Below are 21,120 nucleotides of genomic sequence, written 5' to 3' on the forward strand. Positions count from 1 at the left end.
CTGATTTTCCTTTTCCTGGTCACCAGCGCTGTTGAGCATCCCTTTACATGTACATCGGCTATACAGTAAAGGGTTTCTGCCTGCGTGTTCCTTCCACTTTTCTACTGGTGTGTGTGTGTGTGTGTGTGTGTCTGTGTGTGTGTGTGTGTGTCTGTGTGTGTGTGTGTGTCTGTGTCTGTGTGTCTGTGTGTGTGTGTTCTTATTAACCTAGAGGAGTTCTTTACATATTTTAGTGTTGATCCTTCCTAGTTCTGCATATTCTGAATACCTTTCCGAGTTTAAACTTGCTCTCATTGTTTTAATATCATCAGATGGCCAATCAATTCTGAGTTGCTACTGGGGGAGGCAGTACCCCAACTTCACTTACTCTATGTAGATAATGGATAAGCATTTTTTGGTGACTTTCTTCCTTACTGATCTGTCATCACTGGTAAAGCATGCAGTTCTCTGTTCCTTTCATCTTTTTGCCTATCCCCGCCTCAACCCATAATTTCTTTTGCTCCTATTTTTCAGAACTAGTCTAACTACTTCTGGTTCTTTTCACCTCTTCCTAAAAAGTTTGAAATCATGGTAGACAGCACCAGTTTTCAGGTGTCTTGTGTCTATAGGTGAAATCAAAATTTGGGGGCTTTCTAAGATTTTTTTTAAATTCCTTGAGAAGTTCATATGCGTTTGCAATGAAATATGATCGCATAAATCCTCCACTTATCCCTTCCAGCTCTCCCATATCCTCCCAACAGTTTCCCCACAGCTTAGTTTTGCTTTTAGAAGCCACGAAGTCCCACTGGTGCTGTCCATATGTGCACAGGTGTGGGACCACCCACTGGAGCATGAGAAACCTGCCAGGGGCCACAGCCTCAAAGACTGATTCTTCCTTCCCCAGAAGCCTCTATTAATCACAAATTTCCTCTAAAGAGATCGCTCCTTGGATTGCTCCAGATGTATTATATTTGATCATTAGAATTTTACACACCTGCTTTCTCTTTAGTTTGCTTTATAGTTATATGGAAAAATGCAAGTGACATTGTTCTTGTGCCAAGCCACCATATTGAAGTCTCTTATTGCTTGTAATAATTTGTAGATAATTTGAATTTTCAGCATAAATTATCACTAACTGCAAACAATGACTGTTTTTATTGCCTCCTTTCCCACTCTCATGCCTCTGATAGCCTCTTCTTGCGTTATTGAGCTGTCCGGAGCCATCCATGTGTGCTACAGAGGAATAACAACAGAGAGCATGTATCCTTCTTCTCTGATCTCTTCCTGCTCCACCACACATCCTGGGTGGTCTCTTCATTTCTGTGACTTACTCCAAACCGTGTCTGAACTTACCCTGACACCTGTCTGCTGTTGCCTGGATCTATTGATCTTAACCCTTAACACTTTAAACCCCACCTGTCCTCTCATTGTCTAGTCTCATCTCTCACCTGACACCTTCCCTCCTTAATTTTATAACTAGGGATGGTACCACCATGCTTATGATCCAAAGGGGAGAAAGGGAATATTTTTGACCCTGTCTCTCCTACTGAATGCCTTTTCCACCAAGCGTATTATTTCTGCTCCATTAATTTTAATTCAACCTCCTTTCCAGCCGTTCACTCACCCCCTCAGGTCTCATCTACCTTATTAACTATCGTGTGTTCCTAAGCTATTAACGACATCCGCTCTTGCCTTCTACGTTCTCTTCCATACCCAGCCAGAACACTCTCCCTAAACCTCAAACCTGTCATACTGAACCAATGTTAAAATTTCCTGAAGGTTTTCCAAGAATGAAAGGGAAATCACGAGTCCATTTCACAAGGGCAAACATCTACAGGTAGGCGTCTTGGCACAGTCCCCATGGCCCTTCAGCTCTGTCTCCTGTTCTCCCTGCCCAACTCCATCCTCTGGTCACCTTGGGCCCTGTGAAGCTCGTATTCTCTTTGGAAGGCTTTTCTATGTGCCGTCACTCCTCTTTTGTGACACTTTCCTGTCCCACTGCCTTCCTTCCTGGGTAGACAGGCCTGCTCATCCTTCACAACCTCCAGACTGCCTTCTCCAGGAAGATTTCACTGTGCTGTGTTTAGTCTTTCCTGTTTTCTCCCACTCCTTGAGAACAACAAGAGCTTTCATTCTGCTCCTGTGTGTAGCCCTAGAGGCCAGAGGGGGATATGACACAAAGTCAGAGCAGGGTGAATGCTTTAGAAATTTGTAGCAAATTTGTGGTGACAGTCACCACGATTTCTGATCTCCATTTGTTGAAAATTATGTTCTTCTGGATTAAAGAGATGGCTCTGTAGTTAGCACTGGCTGTTCTTTCAGAGGCTGGAGTTCAATTCCCAGCACCCACTTGGCACCTCATGGCTCTAACTCCAGTCCCAGGGAATCCAGTGCCCTCTTTGGCCTCCTCAGGCACTCGGCACACAGTCCAACATGCAAACAAAGCAAGCACAAAGTAAAGTAAAATAAAATTCTGCTTTACAAAGTTTTTCTTCATGCCTTCCTAATCCGTCCCTCACAGTACTTTGTTCTCAGCTCTCCATGGCCTGAAGCCCAGAGGGCTCAGCCTGTTGTCTTATCCACCAGCTGCCTGAAGGCTGGAGTCTTCTTCATCCATCTCGGAACTCTGACCACTGTATAACCAGAGCATAACCCAGCACCGATGCCAGCCAGATACCCAGGGTAACAGAAGGAAATTCCCTCCTGGAACCACAACTGGCAGAGAGCATGCTTTGGTTTCTTTTGTGAGCAATTAGTTAGTGCTCAACACGGTCATGGTCGAGGCTCCTGCCAGCTTCTCCACCTGCGCATTCTCCAGCCCCCTCCTTTGCAGCGAAGCTTCAGTGTTCCACCATAAGCTTCCTAGCAATGTCGTTCCTCTTACAGAAGTCACCACTGGCAAGCCCTCTTCATCTTCCCATTCTGTGTGCTTCCTTGTCTATGACTGGGGCATTTTTTTTTTAAAGCGAGAAGCCTCGCTATGGCATGGAGTCTAGATTTTCCTCTATTGAATATCACCCCACTCCTCCACAGCTGTTTGGAGTATCACACTCTGTCATTTAAATATTAATATTATGGAAACAGAAGAGGAGAAAGTCTTTCATCGGTTATGCAATGTTGAAGGAAACTGAGATTAACAAATGGTGACAAACTCTAGAGAGGGAATAAAAGCTGAATCGCCCCGGACTATTTTATTTTCAGAAGTTGTTTGAGCAGTGAGTGTGTCTTGTGGAAGGCCCCATGACTGTGATCACTCTAAAGACCTGACTTCTACAGACAGATCTGAAGGGATGACTCACACCTTGGCTTTCCCTCAGAGCACTTACACTCCACATGTGCACATGCGGGGGAAACTTGTGAGAAGCTGGGAAGTGTCTACAAATTAGGTCTTCTTGATCAAATCTCAACTAACCAGTGTCTAGAGGGAAAGCAAGTTCAAGGCCTAAAAATAATCTTTTAATGTCCTACTGGGGATTGAATCCAGGGACTCATGCACGCCTGCTAGCCCTGAGCTACATCCTCTAGACCTACATTCACTGAATTTTAAATTTTTTTCTTGAGAATTTCATACATCCATGCTGCATTGAAGCCATTTCTTCCCATCCTCCACCCACTCCAACCCCTTTCACATTCCCTCCCCAGTCTTTTTCAAACCCATGACATCGTCTTTAAATAGAATTGTCTTTGCTAGGGTTGCTATTGCTGTGATAAAGCAGCAGAACCAAAGCAACCTGGGGAGGAAAGGATGTATTCAGCTTACACTTCCATATCCCTGCCCCTCAGCAAAGGAAGTCAGGACAGGAACTCAAGCCAGTCCAGAATCAGGAAGCAGGTGCTGGTGCAGAGGCCATGGAGGGGTGTTGCTTACTGGCTTACCCCTCATGGCTTACTCATCCTGCTTTCTTATAGAAGCCAGGACCGCCAGACCAGGAATACCACCACTCATAACATTCTGGGCCCTCCCTCACCAATCACCAATTAAGAAAATGCCTACAGCCAGATAAGATGAAGGCATCTCGTCAGCTGAAGTTACCTTCCTTTCAGAGAACTCTAGCTTGCATCATGTTGACAGCAAAACTAACCAGCACGATAATATATTTATTGATTTTATTTGGGGTCTTAATTGTCAATAATAATTAATTACCTGTAGTTCTTCATCTAGGACTAGGACTTTCTGAGATTTCCCCCCATCCATATTGGTATATTTACTGGCATCACTGTGCAGTTCTTATTTAGACGACTGTATTTTTACAATTTCATGTATGCAGTGTCCCTGTCATGCACAGAAGACGTCATCTCACAGCAGATATCCAGGTCCTCTGGCTTATAATCTTCCTGCCCCCTCTTCCATGGAGTCCCCTGAGGGTTAGGTGTAAGGGTTGGGCACCCCACACTCAGTTGTCCTTTGCATATTGACCAGTTGTTGAGTTCTGCAATGGTCTCTATCTGCTGCAGAAAAGCGGTTTCTTTGATGAGACATGAGAGCTGCATTTACGTGTGGACACAGGGTAGGTGTTTAGAATGAAGCTAGAAACTACAGCGACTTGTGAAACTGGAAACCTTAGCTTTTTACATAATAAAATTGTGTGTGAATTTTTCACTTTTTCAGGGAGGTAAATGACACTGGCATGCCCCAGGTCATGGCGGGACTTGGCTCAGTTAACCTCAGAGGGAGAGGTCCCTGTATGTCCTGTCTAAGATTCTCACAACTTCTCCTCTGCTAAGACGTCAGTGGAAACAGAAGACAATGTACCACACACACACACACACACACACAGTTCCCTGGACCAGCAGTATCGGCACCACCTAGAAACTTGTGAGAATGGGGATTCTCAAGGTCCAGACCCAGTCTATGCACTCAGAAACTGGAGGTGACATTTCAGTAACTTCCGTGAAGTTTTCCAGAAAATTCTAATGCATCTTCAGGTTCAAAAATCATTGACTCTCAATCTTGGCTTCACAATTGTATCACCTGGAGAAAAACTAAAGCCAGGGTTCCATCCTCCAAGATTCTGACTGAACCGGCTTGGGTGAGAACACTGTGTTGATATGTGCTCAAAGTTTCCAGATGACTATAAGCACAGTTGGGTTAAGAGTTTGATCCAGGCTGTGGTTCCTATTTCATTTCCTCCCTTCCTCCCTTTCATAATTAGTATATACCTTTTGTAAAAAATGATACATATATGCATGGTATTTTATCATTTTTTTCCTACATCTTCTTATTTCTTGTCTTCCTCCCTCTATCCGCTCTGAAATGATAGCCTCTACTTTGATGGTCCTTTACAAAAAAAAATCTAGCAGAAGGAGAGAGAGCACGAGCAAGGAACTCAGGATCGTGAGGGGTGCACCCACACACTTAGACAATGGGGATGTTCTACTGGGAACTCACCAAGACCAGCTGGCCTGGGTCTGGAAAAGCCTGGGATAAAACCGGACTCTCTGAACATAGCGGACAATGAGGACTACTGAGAACTCAAGAACAATGGCAATGGGTTTCTGATCCTACTGCACACACTGACTTTGTGGGAGCCTAGGCAGTTTGGATGCTCAACTTACTAGACCTAGATGGAGGTGGGGGTTCCTTGGACTTCCCACAGGACAGGAAACCCTGATTGCTTTTCGGGCTGAGGGGGGGGACTTAATTGGGGGAGGGGGGGGAAATGGGAGGCGGTGGCGGGGAAGAGACAGAAATCTTTAATAAATAAATAAGTTAAAAAATTTAAAAAAATCTAGATTATACATATAAGAGAAAATATGCAATATTTTTCTTTCTGAGTCTGGCTTATGGCTTGACATGATTTTGTTCTTTATGGCTTAATAATACCCATAACATTTTTTATATATAATGTACTTTCTTTAACTACTTCTCTGTTGATTGAAATCCAGGCTGATTCCTCAAGGTGGTTATTGTGAAGGTGCACGTGGCTATGTCATGATGTCTGTGATAAGCTGATTTGGATGCCTTCAGTTATATGCCCAGGAATGGTAGAGTATGTTGACAGAAGTTTCTGTCCCACCCAGTCCCACAGCTGTTCAGTCCCAAAGAAACACACAGAGGTCTGCATTAATTATAATCTGGTTGGCCTATTAGTTCACGCTTCTTATTAACTCTTATATCTTACCTCTTAACCCACAATTCTTGTCTGTTAGCCCAAGGCTTGGGACCTTTTATCAGTGCACATTCTCATCTTGCATCCTCTGCATCTAGGTGATGACATAAGAGCTAGCTAACAATACACTTAAGTGATTGGCCAACTAGTGACATAAATAATATAGTTTCTGTGTGATTATTTTGGGTCTAAGTAGCCAGGAACAAACAAGCCGCCACCAACAACAAATTGGCACGCCAATGTGGTCAACTATATTCACGTAAAACCTGAAAAAGCTTAAAAGGGAATTCTAAACACAAAAGGACAGAGTTAAACATGACCTTTTGGTAGCAGCATTTTCTCTGGTGGTTCTGTTTGCTAGAAGCAAGGAGAGGCACGGTTCTTTTAAGAGAAGACTTCCTGACTCAGCCATAGCAACAAAAAACTGCATGGCTCCTTTAAGAAGGCTTTCTTGTTTGCCAGCAGGAATGGCTCTGACTCTTTCAGGAGGTCCAGCTACAGGGCATTTAAATGGGGTCTATGAGGAGAGTGCAACAACTTGCTTAATGGCAACATAGACCTGCTGTGTACCTAAAACTGGGGCAATGTGCATGGCTCTCAGAGGCAGTCCACCATGTTGGACTATGCAGAGAAAGCAGGCAGGGCCATGTTGGCCCTAGTCACATACACTTAGCATTAAAAAAAGGGTGCTTCTGGTCAGAAAATAATTACAGATACACAGTAAAGACAAATTCAGATTTTAAAAAAGACCTCTAAATGGATCACAGTGTTGGATAAATGTACATAGGCTTGGGAGAGAGAAGAGAAAAAGTATAAAGAGATATAAAAGTAAGAAAATCATTTTTAAAAAACTCAAAGCCTTTAAAGATACAGAGTACAGACTGTCATAGGTTAAAAGAAGTAAAGAAAAATAAGCCACATAAAAATGGAATAAAAACAGAGTCTAGATTATGTATATTGTGTTTTCTTTGAATGTTTTGGCTGCAGAGAGACATTTGATTCTGGGGACTGCGATGCTAAACCAACATATATATGTTTAAAGGTTTTGACTTCAAAATTTGAGTCTAAGGATATGTTACTATGGAAAACACATAGTTTCTATCCCTTCTTTTGTTTCCACAGAAGATGAGAACCTATGGACTCCTTCCAGATTAATGAGCTTTGATTAATCAAAACCCCCCAAAAAGTCACCACAAACACCCTCAAAAATACATCACCCAACAAAAAGCAGGAAACAGTTTGGAGAGAACTATGCCCAAATTCCAAATATTATTTATAAATGTTTGTTTACATTTCAAAGGGGATATGCCATAGAGATGGATACTTTGCATTGGTATGGATCTTGGTTTATTTGTACAAATTTTAGGTCAATTTTGTTGTATGTATATTTCTTTTCTTGATTAAGGTATTATGTTTGTGCAGTTCATTTAAAAATATATTGTATAACTAAGAAGTATAGGTTAATAGAGAGTCATCTATAATAGTCAAGCTTGTAGTCATGTTAGTTAGTTTTTCTAAATGTACAGAAATGTATTTCAGATGGATAGATATTCTTCAGATCTTTCAAAGACTACTGAATATGGCATTTAAATTGTTTTAAGAACTTAGGACTTTTCATGACATGAGCCACATCTGCTCCTGACAACACCAATTACTTCAAGAGGAAGATGGGCACTGAAGAGGCTCCTTGTGGGGTTTATTAGCCATTTGGGCAAGAAACTGCTCTTACCTGGATTGCTTGATGAACTATACATGCAGGACCCACAGAAAAATGACTGCTAAAGTTGCCTAATATAGGTGAGACAATTTTTCAGGGTTCCTGTTTCATGAAAGAGTCTTCCAGACATTGTGCAGGACAAAAAAGAAAGTGACTGAAAAACTGCCAATATAGGCAAAACTATCTTTGAAATTTCCTGCTTTGTGGAAAAGTCTGCTGGATATTATGGACCTGTAGGCTGAAGATGGATGCTTCAATGATACAGAAGAACTTTGGATGACTGTCCAGGCAGCGAAATATCTCTGTCAACTCTAGAGTTTTAGAAGTTGCTTACAATAAACTTTCTGTTTACTTAGGTAATATTATATCCTTCTGGAGTCTTTGATAGAGTTGAAGAATAGAAAGTTATAATTATAGTTTTTCTTAGTTATGACAAAAGATAAAGTAGATATAAGTATTGTAGCTGTAATCTTGTTTGATACCTATTTTTTAATGTAATTTTACTATGTTAAAGTTAAAACCTTCCAGCCGGGCAGTGGTGGTGCACACCTTTAATCCCAGCACTCAGGAGGCAGAGGCAGGCGGATCTCTGTGAGTTCGTGGCCAGCCTGGTCTAAAAGAGCTAGTTCCAGGACAGGCTCCAAAGCTACAGAGAAACCCTGTCTCGAAAAATCAAAAAAAAAAAAGTTAAAACCTTCCCTTTTATTTAAACAGAAAAGGAGAAATGGTGTGGGAAGTCATTCTGTATATGTGTTGCTTTTATTGGCTAATGAATAAAGCTGTTTTGGCCAGTGGCTTAGCAGAATAGAGCTGTTGGGAAAACTAAACTGAATGCTGGGAGAAAGAAGGCAGTGTCGGAGATTCACCATGGAACCACCTGACAAGAAAGACATGAGCTGTCAGCCAGAACCTTGCCGGTAGGCCACAACACTCATGGTAAAATATAAAATAATAAAAATGGGTTAACCAAAGATATAGGAGCTAGTTAGCAATATGCTTAAGTGATTAGCTAAACAATATTGCAAATAATATGGGTTTTGTGTGATTATTTTGGGTTCGGGCAGCTGGAATGAACAAGCAGCCTCCTGACTACAAGCGTAGGATCACATGGTAACTCTACGCTGATTTCCATAATGGTTGATCTGGTTTCTTTCACTACCAATAGTGTGTAAGGCTTTCTTCTGCCCACATCCTCACCCGTATTTGTTGCTGTTTGCTTTCTTGATGAGATCCAGATTCTGATTTCTTACTCTGGGGATGGCAACAACCTTGGAAATAGACACTTGGTTTTCAGTCTTTTCTAGCCTGACTTTCACCATCTTCCGTCCTCACGCTCCATGCAGGGATTTATTCAGACCCAACAGCTCTCAAACTTTGACATACACACAAATCGCTGCAGACCTTGTAAAAATGGTTTGCAGAGCCTTGACACAGACCTGATTTAAGGGTTCGGAGCAGCCTGAGGATTTGCCTTTGTAACTATTTCTCAGGTGATACAATGTGGAATATCCCCTGACTGGCCAATAGTTGGACTGCAGAAGTTAGGTGAGACTTGCAGACCAAAGAGAGCATGAAGAAGAAAGGACATCTCAAAGAATTGAGAGGAGACACAGAGCGATGAACTTGCCATGCTAAGGTAACAAGTCACATGGCAGAGTATAGATAAGAAATATGGGTTAATATAAAACGTAAGAGTTAGCTAGTTACAAGTCCGAGCTATTAGTTGAGCATTGAGAGTTAATAATAAGTCTCAGCCCGGTTTTTTGGAGGTGGCTGCTTGGACACAGAGAAACTCTGCCTACAATGTCACAGCTGCTGAGGCTTCTAACACAGGGTGCTCTAGCCTTGCTGTCTCAGGGAGCAGAGGAAACTGTCATAGCAATGAACTTGGCCTTCCAGGACCTCCAACTCCTGTTTTATGGTGTTCCCTACTAGTGACAGAAGCATTGTATGGTCACAATTGAAAGTGTGGCTTCAGGGTACTGATTACAGCCTAATAAATTCTCTGTACCTTGTGACTCAGTGTCTTATTCATGAAAGGTGGGGTAACACATGACTTCCCTGATGGGAATTCTGAAAGGGTGAGGTAAAATGGCATAGCAGCGTGAGTAAAAGTGCCTAGCTAAAGGGGTCAAAAGCACTCATAATTAATTACAATCATAAAGACTTAGAAGGAAACATAACAGTTATAATTGCAGAGGAAAACAGCTATAATTTATAGTGCCCTTCTTCCCTTAGACACCACTGCCTATGGTCCATGCAAACAGATGAGTGTAAAGGAAATACACTTTGCTGTTTGTACTCAGAACCACTTTTCCCTTCTCTCCTCACAGAAATAAAAAAAAAAGAATAAGAGTTACTTACAAACTATGAGTTTGATAAAAGATGCTCCCTAGACATACCCTAAAACCGCAGCATCTCCTGGAGGGTGAATGAGCACCACCCTAAATAGGTTGAAAGATCCATAGTGCAGCCCTCAAGCCTAGTACAATTGAATCAGGAAACATTAAACTATTTCATGGTTTGCCACCGCCCTCAAAATAGACAGCAAATTGTTTATCATGGATTAATGACTTCTGTCTCTTTTCAGTTTCTTATTACTTAACGAACCACTTGGATTTTTCCCCAAAATCACTCTTTCCTATAAAATTACAGTGCCTCCACCCACATTATAATCTTACCTGGGTGCCTTTCCACCCACTTAAATCCACACTCAATAAAATCATGCTTATTTTTAAGATTCGCTCAGTCATATCTGTCTTTGAAACTCCTTTGTCTTCTGGTCCCACATCTCCAAGGAGCATTTTGTCATCCTGTATTTCATTTTTGTGCCGTGTGACCCACTATCGTGCTGGTGAGTGTCACGTCCTACTGACCATTAACAGCCTCTCTTCACCATAGCGCTGCGAGCCATGCCAAAGCTGGGCTCTCATGTGGAACACAGTGCCGGATCTATCACGGTTGAGGCTCCATGACTAAGTAAACCAGTGAAGGACAGAGAAGGAAGACACATCCAGTGGATTAGGATTCTGTGAACTGAAGCCAATTCCTGGAGGACCATGCAGAACCAGATCAAATGAGAACCAAGGCATGGTGCAGTAGAAGAAAGGTGTCATACAGCTGATTCCGAAATCAGCACGTGCGTGGGCCTTAGAGCTGGTGGCTGAAGATCAGCAAGAAAGCCTGGCTGCCTGTATTAGTTAAATAATGGTCCTCAAAATGTTTTGATCTTAGAACTTCTTTAAGCCCTTAAAAATGATAACCCCAAAAGTGCTTTTGTGTATATGACCCACAACTTTCCACATTTACTGTATGAAACTGAAATGGAAAGAATTACTAATTGCTTCACTAATTTTAAAATACCATGGAGCTTGGGAAATGGCTCAGCCATTAAAGTGCTTGCTGTACAAGCATGTGAACCGGAGTTCAGATTCCCAGCTTCCACATTCAAAACTGGACATGTGCCTCCAATCCCAAGTGGTGTGGGCAGAGACAGGAGGATTCCTGGGACTTGCTGGCTGCCTAGCCTGGTGTACTTGGTGAGCTCCAAGTCTAATGAGAGACCCTGTTTCAAAAGTTAAGATGAACAGCAATTGAGATAATACACAACATTGACCTCCAGTCTTCACAGGCATGCATACAGATATGTACACATACACATGTGCGCATACACACATACAAACATGTATCCACATATATACACAGAGATAATGAAATAATCATAAAACAAAAAGTATTTGAAATAATTTTACCTTCGAAAACACTTTTATTGAGAGGCACCACATTGCTTTGTGTCTCTACAAGGCTTCTCAATGCCTGGCTTCATAGGAAATGGCCATACTTTTGCAGTCCGTCTGTGTTGTCTCTGGAAATCTTAAGTATCCACTGGTAAAAAAAAAAATGAGAGGGACAGGGGAAACAGACTTCTAACACATTTATGAAAATAGTGCTGGCCTTGTGGACTCTGTAAAAAGGTGGCAGAGATCCCCAGGGGTGGATCACACTTTGAAAACTGCTGGGTTAGATATAGGTCATCTGTGGTCACAGAAACAGAAATGAGTCTTGAAGAAGATAAATCTCTCTCTTCATGATTTTCAGAAGTAAGGAGCACCCCTTAGTCCCATCCTTATGTTATTCTTTCTGGTTATCCTATCATCCTGGTAGACACGGTTCAAAAGGATAACATGATCCGAAGTCACCTCCACTTCCCAGGCAACCAAGAGGAGAGAGCTCCTCCCTGAGTGGGAGGTTTGGGCAAGCCGAAACTTACCTCACCAGCTCCCAAGAGGCCAGAAGAGCCAGCCCTGGCAAGGAGTAAGACTCATACATGACGAGGTACATTTTCCTATGAGGCAGCTCACATTAAGAGCCACAGACAGGAACGAAAGCAATCACAATGGAAGCGAATGATTTCAAAGGAAAGGTGCCAGACACCACCCAAAGCAAGGCTCTAATTAGGATAATGGCCAGACCCTCCCAACACAACTCATATGAATGCATAATCCCAGGCTTACCCTCACCAATGCCTGGGTCCCAGCTACATCTTATGCCAGAGTCTCTTCTTGCTTCCCTCCTTCTAGCCACACTCAGCTCTTCAGATTGTAGGACGCATCCTAGCATTTCTTGCCCCAGAGTCTTTGTATATGCTGCTCTACCTCCTAGAACACTCTTTCCCAGCCACTGTCTGACCTATGCATTCTCACCTTTCAGGTCTGCAGGATAAATGAAGACCAGACAAAGGAGAACAAAATTCATTTATTCTGAACCTGTTATAGCAAGGCAGCCACCATTGCTTAGTTCTGGCAGACAGAGGCTGGCAGGAGAGGAAGGAGCCTTTATGGTGGAATAAAGGAAGACCTTGGCTCTGTCTCAAATGGAGACTGTTGCAGAGAGGCTAGCTGAATGGGGTGGACCACAGGATGGATGCTAAGGGATTGGTTGGGGTAGATGTTTGGTGTTCTCTATTTGGTGGTAAATTGGAAGTAAGGGAAAAAATGGGAATGCTTTTAGCTACTAATTGAGTCCTGGGCTTTCTAGGCTAATGAGTAGAGAATGGGTCAGAGTTCTCTATGTTGACCATTTGTATACTCGGTCTCTCGGTGTTAGTTTGTAATATTTCCTCCTAGAAAGCAACTCCCAGATCAGAGCAGATCATTCCAGCTCCCAGGTGAGGGCAGATCTACCTATGTTATTCTTAGAACTACCTAAACTTCTTTCCTGGGCTTCTAAACCATTTGCCCAACAGACTGCAAACACCACATGGATTGGAACTTTTTTCTTCTTCTTTGTTTCTTTCTTTTCTGGACCAAGTATAATGCAAAACATATAGTAAGGACTCAATTAAAAAAAATGCATGGATGGAAGGATGATGCAGGTGGATGACCGGTTACAATAGATGTTGGATATTTGCAAACTGAGTGCAATGTTCTGCTACTGCTTTTCACTAATAAATTTCTAGAACCCTCTACAAAGAGTAGCCAAGGGCTTGTTTCTGCCTGCTGAGCCTGTATAGCATTTGAGGAGAGCCACTCACCAGGCAAAATAAGGTTCTGCTCTAGCTATAGATAACAGAGGTGTGAGCTGTTTCAAGTTTAGTCAATTCTCTCCTCGCAGGTCCAACCTGTCTGGGGTTTGACATCTGCCTCAGAGTGTCATCTTGAGGTCCACTTCCTCCTAAACATGAATCACTGACAGTATCCTACAAAATATTCCACTGGGCTCTGGTGCTGCCCATTTAGCAAGAAGATTGCTTGTGCTCAAGTTCCAGCATAAACCTGCCAGCTGTAACATATCCTGCTGGTCTGACCCAATGATGACCCATAGCACTCTGTGTCTGGGCTGTTTTCTTTTATTTTCCATCCTCTGAAGATTGTCAGAATTCTGCCTGGCTAAGCAATAAATCCATCTTTTCAGGGATCAATTGTCGTGACTGGCTGCAAAACCTGGAAATCCAATTAACTGCAAAATAAATAAAAAAAAAAGAAAAATCCACCAAAGCTGTGGCCTGAGTCAGCTAGGAAATGTTCTGGACATTAAAACAAACAAGGAAAAACTTCAAATTCATTTGTCTTTTCTTCTTTTAAAAAAAATCTTGTTATTGATAAATTTAGCCTTGGTTCCAATTTTATCTTAGCCACAATTTGCTCAAATACAGATCTGTTGGGATGGCTAGCACTGCGCTAATTATACCCCGCAGCCTCTCTCCAGAGAGAAGCCAACTCGGCTAGGATTACCTTGCTACCATATGTAAAACTTTAGGCCCTCTCTCTCTTCATCTTTTTACACCACATGTGTTCTTAAAGGGACATAAATCTGCTCAAATGTTATGTGGGAAATATGAGTTATTTTGGCTCACTGGGACATTTTGAAAAGGACAGGGTTTTCATCGACTGTGAAAGGCTTTGTGCCACACTGCCACTGAGGTCTGCCGATCTGGAGCATCACAAATGGAGCCAATGGGCACTGGGCAGCCTTCTGGATGTCAAGCTATATCTAGAACCCCATGGTAGTGAACTGCACACCCAACTACACCCCATGCCTTGTCAGTGTCCCGGGAAGGACCCAAGCAGCCAGGCAACCTGAAGGTGAGAAAATGAGCCAGAGAAGGTACTAGAGGAAACATCTACTTGGGCTCCCACCAGTGCTGGACACATTTATTTCCTGTGGGTGTCCTAGGGAGGAGAGCAAAGGGGTTGTGAGGCCTGATCATCTAGGATAGGTTAGGACTGCACAGCAGTAGGCAGAACTCACAGCTGGGATTCAGATTGGAGTTAGGACTCCTCTGACCTCAGTCTTGAGCTTGACTTCAATTTCCTTATACAGAAAATGAACAACAAAAAATAAAAACTTCCTTTGGGTTTCAGTGCCTCCAAGTCCAGGCTTAGTAAATAAGGGGAATTTTCATTATTATTTAAAAGATTTGTGAGGTCAGGACAATGGTTCTGTGGGTGAGAGAGCTTGCCACACAAGCCTGACAACCTGATATCAGAACCCCAGAGTGCACAAACCAGAAGTGGTGGCGTTCATCTGTAATTCCAACATGTCTAAGGCAAGACGGGAAACAAAGACCAAAAAATCTCTAGAGACTTAGTCCTGACAGCTGTCCTCCAACCTTCCCATACATTCTATAGCACAGGTTCACACACACGAACACACACACACACACACACACGAGGTGGGAAGAACTTCTTGCTTTGGTGAACTACGAACTAGTTCTATCCTTCCTTTCATTCTGAGATCCTGCCCTGGTCATCACTGAGTTTCCCAGCTCTGGTCATGACCATTGCACAGATAGGAGTTGGTCAGCCCATGCCACCATGGGAAATAAGAAAACCAGGAGGTTAGTGCTTCTTGACATTTCCTATCAGAAAGACGAAATGATGCAATGTTATTTAAAATATGATTCTTTGTATCCTATCTCTAAATGTTCCTTGACTAAAAGATGAGATCAACAAATAAAAGACGATCCCCTTGGCTTTCAAATAGGCCCATGTGGAATGCTGAGTTTAAATCACGAATCATCCACTGGCCTACTGATTTGGTTTTTCTAAGAATATTGCTTTGCTTTCGAAATTTATTTTTTAAAGTCTATGTACACAGAAACAAAGCAAAAAGAAAAAGATACTGGAAAGTGTAACCACTAGGGGCAGGATGATTAGTAACGACAGGATCTTTATGCTTATAATTTATAAGCTTGATGTCGGGGAAATAGAAAACAAAGGGCTCAGTGTATCTCCTCTTCAAGGAAATTACTAGAAAACAACCCCATTGTGACACGTAAATAAATTCACCCCGTTAGGCTTCAGCCCAGAAGCCACATTGTTTATTCAATCACCTATTGAACAGATAGTTCTTAGTTCTTGGGTACTGAGTCTATTCCAAGCACTGTGCATAGCATTATGAAGATAGTGGTGCATGCTACAGCCCGAAGCCCACCCCCTGAATCTATAGAAGACGATGCTTACATCCAGAGGTCATGGACACAGTGGGCTGATTCCATGGGAAGCAAGGTTATTCAGCATAGTGTAGACACACGTCTTGTTAATTTTATCTAGCAGTGTTGGCATCAAGAAGGCAGCAGATGCCTGAGGCTCTTATCTTTCCAATCCCTCTTTCTTCTCCAAGGCAGGTAGTTACAAGTACCAAATAAGTTTCTATTCTCACTGTGGGGATTTTGGTTTAAAACTGTTTATTGATCAATAAAAAAAAATAGGAAATCACAAAGTCATTGCCTGGGGAAGCTGTACTAGTAATTTTACAGCAGGCTAGATAGTAAGAAAAGATTACAAATGTTAGCAGGCGGGAGACCTAGCTCTTGCAGAAAACAAGTCAATCCTGACAGAAATCCAACCCACATCATTGACCTTGGAGAGCCTGCACAAGGTCAATGACACAGTGAAGACATTATTGTGTTTCTGGTCCCAATCTGTTTACTAACTCTAGGGAGAAGTGGACAGCTATCAGATGTATTCCCATATGTTTAAAAGTAATAAACTGTAAGCAACAGACGTGATTCCTTAAAGGAATGCAAAGGAGGATGGACACAGGATTTAGAATAACATTTTGAAATAGATTATGAAGTTGGTTTCTAAAATAGGACCATCACTAGGACATACAGTTGCCACTGTAACTGTTTATATTAATAACTCTGAATCCACCCATCCTTGTACGTTCATAGACGTAGGTGTGTATTGACAATATTCGTTCATTCTTTCAGTCAGTCATCCTTCCTTCCATCTGTTCACCAGGACCACTGTGGGTGTGAACACCCAGAGGACTGTCGCTGCCTTTGTCATTTTTTCTAGCCATGACCTTAACCCCGTGGAGGAACATTCATCCTGATGCACCATTTTCTTAACCCCTTCGCTTAGCTTTGTTTTCCTTAACCTTCTCTATATTCGTCAGCCAGACCTACCTAGAATAACTGGGACAGATATACCCAGTATTCTCTCCTGTCTACATGTACCCTTACCTACCTTTTTTTTTCCACTATGACTTTGTTAGGCAATATGTTCTGGTCCTAAACAATCACCCAACCATATGTTGTGGCATAAAGATGGACCTAAAGAGATGGCTCTTTAAGAGTAAGGGCACTGGCTGCTCTTCCAGAGGATGAAGGTTTGCTACCCAGCAGCCACATGGTGACTCACAACCATCTGTAACTTCAGTTACAGGGGATCCAATGCTCTCTTCCGACCTCTACAGGCACCAAGCACACACATCGTGCACAGACATTCATGAGGGCAAAACACCCACACACATAAAACAATCATTTTTCATTTTTAAATGAAATTTGCCAAAAATATCATTTCCGTGTGGCTATAACACATCTTTCCTTGCTTTGTGGTCTTTACTTGTCACTGTGCTGTATCAGAACTGTAATGGTGTGACTCAGAGGATTTCCTTCCCGGGGATGATGGAGAAGCTAATAAACTCGGATCATCCTGAGCCCAGCAACAGTAGCAAACCTATGCTGCTTTATGGGATACTGATTTTCACTTTTTGTAATAGCATGTCATTGATGTCTCTACAATTCTGTTTGTGTGTGAGTGTGTGCACGCATGTGCGTGCATGTGTGCACGTAAGTTTGAAAACCACATCACACACAGCTAATCCTGAAAATGACACAGAAATAAAATCAAGAAATCCCGATCATGCCAATAAATCTCACAAGGGCCCCAACTGTAAGCTTTGCTGGCTTGCTTTCACTGAAACGCCCACTCTAACGCTGGGAAGCAGGTTTGTGGCTAGACGGCCAAGGGTCCCAGGCTCAGACAATCAAAATCGAAGGCCAAATCAAGGCTGAGGTTACAAATACAATTCAGACCCAGGCTCCTGCTCCAGCTCAGGCTCCCAGAGATGCCCGGGCCCCTGTGATGGCCCCATAGAAAAGGTTTTTATCTGCCAATGTGAAGACATGCAGATTGGTGTGGCAGACATGCTTACACACTGCTTAGAGATGGGTGGAGTCCTAAGGTGTGTTTCCACACAGAGTAGAGGTTGGGGTGAGAGAGACATAAAGTAGTTAATAGAATGCGAAGGGAAGGTTTAGCTACACACTGTCTACAGGAAGTACACTCTAGCTTTAAAGGAACACATAAGCTTAAAGGAAAGGAATGGGAAAAGACACTTCACATAATGGTAACCAGAACAAAGGAGGGTAGCTATATTTACCTCAAGTAAAAAAAATAAGTTCAAACAAAAACTAATCACAAGAGACAAAGAAAGGACGTCTATAGTGATATATTTTCTACCTTGAGTATGTATCAAAGGAGGGCATTAAAAATACAAGCCTTGATAGAACTGAAGGACAAATAGATATTAGGATAACAACAGTAAGATACTTACTTCAACACCCTACTTTCAATAATGGTTATAACATCCCTCAGATATCAATTAAAAAAAAAGAGGAGCCGAACAGTCCTATAGACAATGAACTTAACAGATTTGAACATATTCCATCACAGAGCAGAAGAATACACATCCTCCTGATTCGCTCACTGAACATACTTCAGGACAGAACACGTATTAGGTCACAAAACAAGTGTTAAAGAAGACAGAGATCATTCCAAGTATCTTTCCAGATCACTACAGAGTGAAACTAGAAACCGACAGCCAACGGAAACCCGGAAACTTTACAAACATGAGTGAATTAAACAGCACATTTGAGAACAACCACTGGGTCAAAGGAGAAATAAAGAATGAAATCAGAAAATGCATGGAGACCAATGAAAAGGGAAACACATCATTAAAAACCACAGGAGCAGTAAGAAAAAGGGTTGTTACAGTAACTGCCTACACACATAAGCATGTGTGCACACACTCCCCCCACTCCTCATCTACCTACACACATAAACGTGCGCACACACACACACTCTCTCTCTCATCTACCTACACACGTAAGCATGTGCACACACTTCCTCCACTCTCTCATCTACCTACACACGTAAGCATGTGCGCACACACTTCCTCCACTCTCGCTCATCCACCTACACACGTAAGCATGTGCGTACACACTCCCCCAACTCTCTCATCCACCTACACACATAAACATGTGCACACACACACACACACTCTCTCATCCACCTACACACATAAACGTGCGCGCACACACACACACACACACACACACACACTCATCTACCTATACATAGCACGTGTGCACACTCCCCCCACTCTCTCATCCATCTACACACATAAACGTGTGCACACACACACACTCTCTCTCTCTCATCTACCTATACATAAGCACGTGTGCACACTCCCCCTACTCTCTCTCATTCTCTCAAACATGGGCTCAAGCAACCTAACAATAAATTAAGGAAAATTTTTTAAAGGAAGAGTAAACTAAGGCTAAAGTTAGCAGGAAAAAAAGAAATCCTAAACAAATTAACAAAAACAGTAGAAAAAACAATGAAGTTAAAAGTTTTGGGAGGAATATAAACAAACTGGCAAATATTTAACTAAATTAAGGGAAGAGAATCAAATGATATCCAGAAAAAAGACATTATACCTGATGTAAATAGGATCATAAGAGAACAATGCTATAAGCAAATAAATGGCATCAAACTGGATAGGCTAAAAGAAACTCAAGAGGAAAAAAAATAAAACAAAACAGTTACAAACTCATTCTACACGTCAGCATGACACCGCTGATAAAAAGCTGATGATGACTACAGCAGACTTCTGGGTAGGTGGCAGATAGAGGCTGCCAGTGTGTGAGCTGGCAAAAGACAGACACAGAGGAAGAGCTTCCGCAGAAAGAAACCCACGAAGAAGGGATCAGAACGAGAAAGAGAGTGGGATGTGATGCAGAGGAGCTTCGGTGGCACTGCTCCCCCGAGTGGGAGAGGAAACAGTTGCTCCTAAGGGAAAGCAGGCAGTCCTATGCTCAGGACAGGCCCACAACCTCAGTGAGTCTCAAATCCAATTTGGGCTTTTGTGAGATCCTGTCTCCTCCAGCACTATGTGTCAAGCTATATGCTTCAGAGAACAGCTGAGTGTCATCCCGAGAGAAAAATCTATTGCCTAAAACTCGAGTATCTTAGAAACCTAAGATCAAGAAGTCACATCCACAAGTCAGGCGTCTCTGTTCACTGCCACACCCCACAGTGAGGGGAGTCCCAGACAGGCAGCTGCAGAGAGCAACAACTTGAAGAAGAACAAATGCCACTGTCCCCTGTCACCACTTCCTGCAGCCATGGTCAGCCCCATGTTCTTCGACATCTCGGCTGATGGCAAGCCCTTGAGCTGCACCTCCTCGAGCTGCTAAGACAAAGTTCCAAAGACAGCAGAAAATTTTTGTGCTCTGAGCATGGGAAAGAAAGGATTTGGATATAATGTTTCATTTTTTCTCATAATCATTACAGATTCATGTGTCAGGGTGGCGACTTCACATACCATATGACACTGGAGGCAGGTCCATCTTTGGGGACGTATTTGAGGATGAAAACTTCATCCTGAAGGGTACAAGTCCTGGCATATTGTTCATGGTCAGTGCTGGCCAAACACAAATGGTTCCCACATTTCTGTTTTTGTTTTTGTTTCTTATCTGCACTGCCAAAACGGAGTGGCTGGATGGCAAAACATAGTCTTTGGGAAGGTGGAAAAAGGCATGAGCATCGTGGAGGCCATGGAGCGTTTTGGGTCCAGGAACAACAAGACCAACAAGAAGATCCCCATTTCCGACTGTGGACAACTGGACAACTCTAATTCTTTCGACCTGTGAGCATCTTATCCACCAGACCATTCCTTCTGTAGCTCAGGAGAGCATCCCACCCCATTTACTCACAATACCCTATAATCTCGACTCTCACTGAAGTCCTTTGGGTTCCATATTTTCCTTACTCCCCTCCCAGGCTAGTTGGATTGCGGAGTTAAGTTTATGATTATGAATAAAACTAAATAAGAAAAGAAATTGAAGAAGAAATTAGGAGATAGAAACATCTCCCATCTTTGTAGAGTGGTAGAATTAATACTGTAAAAATGTTTAAATCAAAGAAAAAATTGATAATTCAATATAATTGCCACCAAAATCCCAATGACATTCTTCATAGATATAGAAAAAGAATCCTAAAATTTATATAGAAGCACAGAATACTCTAGAAAGCCAAAGTAATTTATAGCAAAAAAAAACAACTCTAGAAGTATCATAATATTCAACCTCAAGTTAAATATAGAGTCATAGTAACAAAAACAGATGGTGCTAGCATAAAAACAGACCTGTTGGCCAGTGGAATAGAATAGAGGACCCAAAAATAAACCCACACAGCAACCAAAATTTTGGCAAAGTTGTCAAAAGCATACACTGGAGAA

Source organism: Microtus oregoni, unplaced genomic scaffold (genome assembly GCF_018167655.1).
Source record: "Microtus oregoni isolate MIOR12 unplaced genomic scaffold, Mior012 000028F_ref0000031, whole genome shotgun sequence".
Taxonomy (NCBI): Eukaryota; Metazoa; Chordata; class Mammalia; order Rodentia; family Cricetidae; genus Microtus; species Microtus oregoni.